This window comes from Beta vulgaris, chromosome 1 (assembly GCF_026745355.1).
Source record: "Beta vulgaris subsp. vulgaris cultivar EL10 chromosome 1, EL10.2, whole genome shotgun sequence".
Classification (NCBI taxonomy): Eukaryota; Viridiplantae; Streptophyta; class Magnoliopsida; order Caryophyllales; family Amaranthaceae; genus Beta; species Beta vulgaris.
In genome coordinates, this window is record NC_079202.1 from 9,750,871 (window position 1) to 9,759,303 (window position 8,433).

Below are 8,433 nucleotides of genomic sequence, written 5' to 3' on the forward strand. Positions count from 1 at the left end.
TTCATTAATTTTTATAATATTCTTTAATTAAAGAGGCCAACAATCTAAATAGTGTAGTTAATCTACGTCATAAAATTATGAAAGTATCATTAAGTATTTTCAATGAAAAAAACATAAAATCTTAACAAATTAGTACACACACATGTCCGTAGCATAAGAACTATATGCACGATAAATAACGATTCTGACCTGACGAACCCCTTAGAAATGGTAAAAAAAAACAATTCAGGCTTTTGAATCGCTCAATTCTGATGTCCGAGCTAGGAGTTAGGCCCAAATTACGATTTTGAGCCTAGATGAGCATGAAACAAACGCGAAAAATCGGACTTCAAGGAATTCAGATTCCGAGCTCACGAACCCTTAGAAATGGTAAAAAAAACAATCAGGCTTTTGAATCGCTCAATTCTGATGTTCGAGCTAGGAGTTAGGCCCAAATTATGATTTGAGGTCTAGATGAGGAGGAAACAAACGCGAAAAATCGGAGTTCAATGAATTCAGATTCAGAGCTACGAACCCCTTAGAAATGGTAAAAAAAACAATTCAGGCTTTTGAATCGCTCAATTCTGATGTCCGAGCTAGGAGTTAGGCCCAAAATACGATTTTAGGTCTAAATGAGCAGGAAACAGACGCGAAAAATCGGAGTTCAAGTATTCAGATTCTGAGCTAACGAAACCCTTAGAAATGGTAAAAAAAACAATTCAGGCTTTTGAATCGCTCAATTCTGATGTCCGAGCTAGGAGTTAAGCCCAAATTACGATTTTGAGCCTAGATGAGCAGGAAACAGACGCGAAAAATCGGAGTTCAAGTAATTCAGATTCTGAGCTCACGAACCCCTTAGAAATGGTAAAAAAAAAATTCAAGCTTTTGAATCGCTCAATTCTGATGTCCGAGCTAGGAGTTAGCCCAAATTACGATTTTGAGCCTACATGAGCATGAAACAGACGCGAAACTCGGACTTCAAGGAATTCAGATTCTGAGCTCACGAACCCCTTAGAAAGGTAATGAAAACAATTCAGGCTTTTGATTCGCTCAATTCTGATGTCCGATCTAGGAGTTAGGCCCAAATTACGATTTTGAGCCTAGATGAGCATGAAATAGACGCGAAAAATCGCAAAGAATTCGACTTAAATGTCATTTCATTAATTCTTATAATTATTCTTTAAATTAAAGAGGCCAACAATCTAAATAGTGTAGTTAATCTACGTCATAAAATTATAAAAGTATCATTAAGTATTTTCAATGAAAAAAAAACATAAAATCTTCTCAAATTAGTACACACACATATCCGTAGGATAAGAACTATATGCACGATAAATAACGATTCTGAACTGACGAACCCCTAGAAATGGTAAAAAATTATTCAGCTTTTGAATCGCTCAATTCTGGTTCCGAGCTAGGAGTTAGGCCCAAATTACGATTTTGAGCCTAGGAGCATGAAACAGACGCGAAAAATCGGACTTCAAGGAATTCAGATTCTAAGCTCACGAAACCCCCTTAGAAATGTTTAAAAAAACAATTCAGTGTTTGAATCGCTCAAATTCTGATGTCCAAGCTAGAGTTAGGCCAAATTACGATTTGGCCTAGATGAGCATAAACAGACGCGAAAAATCAGACTTAAAGGAATTCAATTCTGAGCTCACGAACCCCTTACAAATGGTAAAAAAACAATTCAGGCTTCTTGAATCGCTCATTCTGATGTCCGAGCTAGGAGTTAGGCCCAAATTACGATTTGAGGTCTAGATGAGCAGGAAACATACGCGAAAAATCGGAGTTCAAGTAATTAAGATTCTGAGCTCACGAACCCCATAGAAATGGTAAAAAAAAACAATTCAGGCTTTTGAATCGCTCAATTCTAATATTCGAGCTAGGAGTTAGGCCCAAATAACGATTTTGAGCCTAGATGAGCATGAAAACAGACGCGAAAAATCGGACTTCAAGGAATTCAGATTCTGAGCTCACGAACCCCTTAGAAATGGTAAAAAAAACAATTCAGGCTTTTGAATCGCTCAATTATGATGTCCGAGCTAGGAGTTAGGCCCAAATTACGATTTTGAGCCTAGATGAGCATGAAACAGACGCGAAAAATCAGACTTCAATGAATTCAGATTCTGAGCTCACGAACCCCGTAGAAAAGGTTAAAAAAACAATCCAGGCTTTTGAATCGCTCAATTCTGATGTCCGAGCTTTGAGTTAGGCCCAAATTACGATTTTAGGTCTAGATGAGCAGGAAACAGACGCGAAAAATCGGAGTTCAAGTATTCAGATTCTGAGCTAACGAACCCCTTAGAAATGGTAAAAAAAAAAACAATTCAGGCTTTTGAATCGCTCAATTCTGATGTCCGAGCTAGGAGTTAGCCCAAATTACGATTTTGAGCCTAGATGAGCATGAAACAGAGGTGAAAAATTGGACTTCAACGAATTCAGATTCTGAGCTCACGAATCCCTTAGAAATGGTAAAAAAAAACATTTCAGGCTTTTGAATCGCTCAATTCTGATGTCCGAGCTAGGAGTTAGGCCCAACATTGAGACCTGATGAGCATGAAACAACGCGAAAAATCGGACTTCAAGGAATTCAGATTCCGAGCTCATGGACCCCTTGAAATGGTAAAAAAAACTATTTAGGCTTTTGAATCGCTCAATTCTGATGTCCGTGCAAGGAGTTAGGCCCATATTACGATTTTGAGCCTAGATGAGCAGGAAACAGACGCGAAAAAATCGGACTTCAAGGAATTCAGATTCTGAGCTCATGAACCCCTTAGAAATGGTAAAAAAACAATTCAGGCTTTTGAATCACTCAATTCTGATGTCCGAGCTAGGAGTTAGGCCCAAATTACGATTTTGAGCCTAGATGAGCATGAAACAGACGCGAAAAATCGGACTTCAACGAATTCAGATTCTGAGCTCACGAATCCCTTAGAAATGGTAAAAAAACATTCAGGCTTTTGAATCGCTCAATTCTGATGTCCGAGCTAGGAGTTAGGCCCAAATAACGATTTTGAGCCAGATAAGCATGAAACAGACGCGAAAAATCGGACTTCAAGGAATTCAGATTCGAGCTCACGAACCCCTTAGAAATGGTAAAAAAATAATTCAGGCTTTTGAATCGATTAATTCTGATGTCGAGCTAGGAGTTAGGCCCAAATTATGATTTTAGGGCTAGATGTGCATGAAACAGACGCGATAAATTGGACTTCAAGGAATTCAGATTCTGAGCTCACTAACCCCTTTGAAATGGTAAAAAAAAATTTCAGGCTTTTGAATCGCTCAATTCTGATGTCGAGTAGTTAGCCCAAATAACTATTTTGAGCCTGATGAGCATGAAACAGACGCGAAAAATCGGACTTCAAGGAATTCAGATTCGAGCTCCGAACCCCTTAGAAATGGTAAAAAAAATAATTCAGGCTTTTGAATCGCTCAATTCTGATGTCCGAGCTAGGAGTTAGGCCCAAATTACGATTTGAGGTCTAGATGAGCAGGAAACAGACGCGAAAAATCGGAGTTCAAGTAATTCAGATTCTGAGCTCACGAACCCCTTTAAAATGGTAAAAAAAAAACAATTCAGGCTTTTGAATCGCTCAATTCTAATGTCCGAGCTAGGAGTTAGGCCCAAATAACGATTTTGAGCTAGATGAGCATGAAACAGACGCGAAAAATCGGACTTCAAGGAATTCAGATTCTGAGCTCATGAACCCTTAGAAATGGTAAAAAAACAATTCAGGCTTTTGAAGCTCAATTCTGATGTCCGAGCTAGGAGTTAGGCCAAATTACGATTTTGAGCCTAGATGAGCATGAAACAGACGCGAAAAATCGGACTTCAAGGAATTCAGATTCTGAGCTCACGAACCCCTTAGAAATGGTAAAAAAACAAATCAGGCTTTTGAATCGTTCCAATTCTGATGTCGAGCTAGGAGTTAGGCCCAAATTACGATTGAGGTCTAGATGAGCAGGAAACAGATGCGAAAAATCGGAGTTCAAGAATTCAGATTCTGAGCTGACGAACCCTTAGAAATGGTAAAAAAAACAATTCAGGCTTTTGAATCGCTCAATTCTGATGTCCGAGCTTTGAGTTAGGCCCAAATTACGATTTTAGGTCTAGATGAGCAGGAAACAGACGCGAAAAATCGGAGTTCAAGTATTCAGATTCTGAGCAACGAACCCCTTAGAAATGGTAAAAAAAAAAACAATTCAGGCTTTTGAATCGCTCAATTCTGATGTCCGAGCTAGGAGTTAAGCCCAAATTACGATTTTGAGCCTAGATGAGCATGAAACAGAGTGAAAAATTGGACTTCAACGAATTCAGATCTGAGCTCACGAATCCCTTAGAAATGGTAAAAAAAACATTTAAGCTTTTGAATCGCTCAATTCTGATGTCCGAGCTAGGAGTTAGGCCCAAATAACGATTTTGAGCCTGTGAGCATGAAACAGACGCGAAAAATCGGACTTCAGGGAATTCAGTTTATGAGCTCATGAACCCCTAGAAATGGTAAAAAAAAACAATTCAGGCTTTTGAATCGCTCATTCTGATGTCCGAGCTAGGAGTTAGGCCCAAATTACGATTTTGAGCCTAGATGAGCATGAAACAGACGCGAAAAATCGGACTTCAAGGAATTCAGATTCTGAGCTCACGAACCCCTTAGAAATGGTAAAAAAAACAAATCAGGCTTTTGAATCGTTCAATTCTGATGTCCGAGCTAGGAGTTAGGCCCAAATTACGATTTGAGGTCTAGATGAGCAGGAAACAGACTCGAAAAATCGGAGTTCAAGGAATTCAGATTCTGAGCTCACGAACCCCTTAGAAATGGTAAAAAAAACAAATCAGGCTTTTGAATCGTTCAATTCTGATGTCCGAGCTAGGAGTTAGCCCCAAATTACGATTTGAGCTCTAGATGAGCAGGAAACAGACGCGAAAAATCGGAGTTCAAGGAATTCAGATTCTGAGCTCACGAACCCCTTAGAAATGGTAAAAAAAACAATTCAGGCTTTTGAATCGCTTCAATTCTGATGTTCGAGCTTTGAGTTAGGCCAAATTACGATTTTAGGTCTAGATGAGCAGGAAACAGACGCGAAAAATCGGAGTTCAAGTATTCAGATTCTGAGCTAACGAACCCCTTAGAAATGGTAAAAAAAAAAAACAATTCAGGCTTTTGAATCGCTCAATTCTGATGTCCGAGCTAGGAGTTAGGCCCAAATTACGATTTTGAGCCTAGATTAGCAGGAAACAGACGCGAAAAATCGGAATTCAAGTAATTCAGATTCTGAACTCACGAACCCCTTAGAAATGGTAAAAAAAACAATTCAGGCCTTTGAATCGCTCAATTTGATGTCCGAGCTAGGAGTTAGGCCCAATTACGATTTTGGGCCTACATGAGCATGAAACAGACGCGAAAATCGGACTTCAAGGAATTCAGATTCTGAGCTCACCAACCCTCTAGAAAGGGCAATGAAAACAATTCAGGCTTTTGATTCGCTCAATTCTGATGTCCGATATAGGAGTTAGGCCCAAATTACGATTTTGAGCCTAGATGAGCATGAAATAGACGCGAAAAATTGCAAAGAATTCGATTTAAATGTCATTTCATTAATTTTTATAATAATTCTTTAAATTAAAGAGGCCAACAATCTAAATAGTGTAGTTAATCTACTCATAAAATTATAAAAGTATCATTAAGTATTTTCAATGAAAAAAACATAAAATCTTCTCAAATTAGTACACACACATATCCGTAGGATAAGAGCTATATGCACGATAAATAACGATTCTGAGCTGACGAACCCCTTAGAAATGGTAAAAAAAAAAATTTAGGCTTTTGAATCGCTCAATTCTAATGTCCGAGCTACGAGTTAGGCCCAAATAACGATTTTGAGCCTAGATGAGCATGAAACAGACGCGAAAAATCGAACTTCAAGGAATTCATATTCTGAGCTCATGAACCCCTTAGAAATGGTAAAAAAAACAATTCAGGCTTTTGAATCGCTCAATTCTGATGTCCGAGCTAGGAGTTAGGCCCAAATAACGATTTTGAGCCTAGATGAGCATGAAACAGACGCGAAAAATTGGACTTCAAGGAATTCAGATTCTGAGCTCACGAACCCCTTAGAAATGGTAAAAAAAACAATTCAAGCTTTTGAATGGCTCAATTCTGATGTCCGAGCAAGGAGTTAGGCCCAATTTACGATTTTAGGCCTAGATGAGCAGGAAACAGACGCGAAAAATCGGAGTTCAAGTAATTCAGATTCTGAGCTCACGAACCCCTTAGAAATGGTAAAAAAAAACAATTCAGGCTTTTGAATCGCTCAATTCTAATGTCCGAGCAAGGAGTTAGGCCCAAATTATGATTTTGAGCCTAGATGAGCATGAAACAGAGGTGAAAAATTGGACTTCAACGAATTCAGATTCTGAGCTCACGAATCCCTTAGAAATGGTAAAAAAAACATTTCAGGCTTTTTGAATCGCTCAATTCTATATCCGAGCTAGGAGTTAGGCCCGAATTACGATTTTAGCCTGATGAGCATGAAACAGACGCGAAAAATCGGACTTCAAGGAATTCAGATTCTGAGCTCACGAACCCCTTAGAAATGGTAAAAAAAATAATTCAGGCTTTTGAATCGCTCAATTCTGATGTCCGAGCTAGGAGTTATGCCCAAATTACGATTTTGAGCCTAGATGAGCATGAAACAGACGCGAAAAATCGGACTTCAAGGAATTCAGATTCTGAGCTCACGAACCCCTTAGAAATGGTAAAAAAAACAAATCAGCCTTTTGAATCGTTCCCAATTCTGATGTCTGAGCTAGGAGTTAGGCCCAAATTACGATTTTAGGTCTAGATGAGCAGGAAACAGATGCGAAAAATCGGAGTTCAAGGAATTCAGATTCTGAGCTACGAACCCCTTAGAAATGGTAAAAAAAAAACAATTCAGGCTTTTGAATCGCTCAATTCTGATGTCCGAGCTAGGAGTTAGGCCAAAATTACGATTTTAGGTCTAGATGAGCAGGAAACAGACGCGAAAAATCGGAGTTCAAGGAATTCAGATTCTGAGCTCACGAACCCCTTAGAAATGGTAAAAAAAAAAACAATTCAGGCTTTTGAATCGCTCAATTCTGATGTCCGAGCTAGGAGTTAAGCCCAAATTACGATTTTGAGCCTAGATGAGCATGAAACAGAGGTGAAAAATTGGACTTCAACGAATTCAGATTCTGAGCTCACGAATCCCTTAGAAATGGTAAAAAAAACATTTCAGGCTTTTGAATCGCTCAATTCTGATGTCCGAGCTAGGAGTTAGGCCCAAATAACGATTTTGAGCCTGATGAGCATGAAACAGACGCGAAAAATCGGACTTCAGGGAATTCAGATTCCGAGCTCATGAACCCCTTAGAAATGGTAAAAAAAACAATTCAGGCTTTTGAATCGCTCAATTCTGATGTCCGAGCTAGGAGTTAGGCCCCAATTACGATTTTGAGCCTAGATGAGCATGAAACAGACGCGAAAAATCGGACTTCAAGGAATTCAGATTCTGAGCTCACGAACCCCTTAGAAATGGTAAAAAACAATTCAGGCTTTTGAATCGTTCAATTCTGATGTCCGAGCTAGGAGTTAGGCCCAAATTACGATTTTAGGTCTAGATGAGCACGAAAATTCGGACTTCAAGGAATTCAGATTCTGAGCTCACGAACCCCTTAGAAATGGTAAAAAAAACAAATCAGGCTTTTGAATCGTTCAATTCTGATGTCCGAGCTAGGAGTTAGCCCAAATTACGATTTGAGGTCTAGATGAGCAGGAAACAGACGCGAAAAATCGGAGTTCAAGGAATTCAGATTCTGAGCTACGAACCCCTTAGAAATGGTAAAAAAAACAATTCAGGCTTTTGAATCGCTCAATTCTGATGTTCGAGCTTTGAGTTAGGCCCAAATTACGATTTTAGGTCTAGATGAGCAGGAAACAGACGCGAAAAATCGGAGTTCAAGTATTCAGATTCTGAGCTAACGAACCCCATAGAAATGGTAAAAAAAAAAACAATTCAGGGTTTTGAATCGCTCAATTCTGATGTCCGAGCTAGGAGTTAGGCCCAAATTACGATTTTGAGCCTAGATGAGCAGGAAACAGACGCGAAAAATCGGAATTCAAGTAATTCAGATTCTGAATCCACGAACCCCTTAGAAATGGTAAAAAAACAAATTCAGGCCTTTGAATCGCTCAATTCTGATGTCCGAGCTAGGAGTTAGGCCCAAATTACGATTTTGGGCCTACATGAGCATGAAACAGACGCGAAACTCGGACTTCAAGGAATTCAGATTCTGAGCTCACCAACCCTCTAGAAAGGGCAATGAAAACAATTCAGGCTTTTGATTCGCTCAATTCTGATGTCCGATATAGGAGTTAGGCCCAAATTACGATTTTGAGCCTAATGAGCATGAAATAGACCGCGAAAAATTGC

The 8,433-nt window shown here is 39.2% G+C and overlaps 1 long non-coding RNA gene across 1 annotated transcript; it reads left to right on the plus strand.

The window, feature by feature from the left end:
* The first annotated feature begins 7,391 nt into the window (after positions 1 to 7,391).
* On the plus strand, positions 7,392 to 8,015 carry LOC130592078 (uncharacterized). The gene is made up of 2 exons (XR_008970238.1): positions 7,392 to 7,615; positions 7,763 to 8,015. It is a non-coding gene; the product is annotated as an uncharacterized LOC130592078 (long non-coding RNA).
* Positions 8,016 to 8,433: the final 418 nt, after the last annotated feature.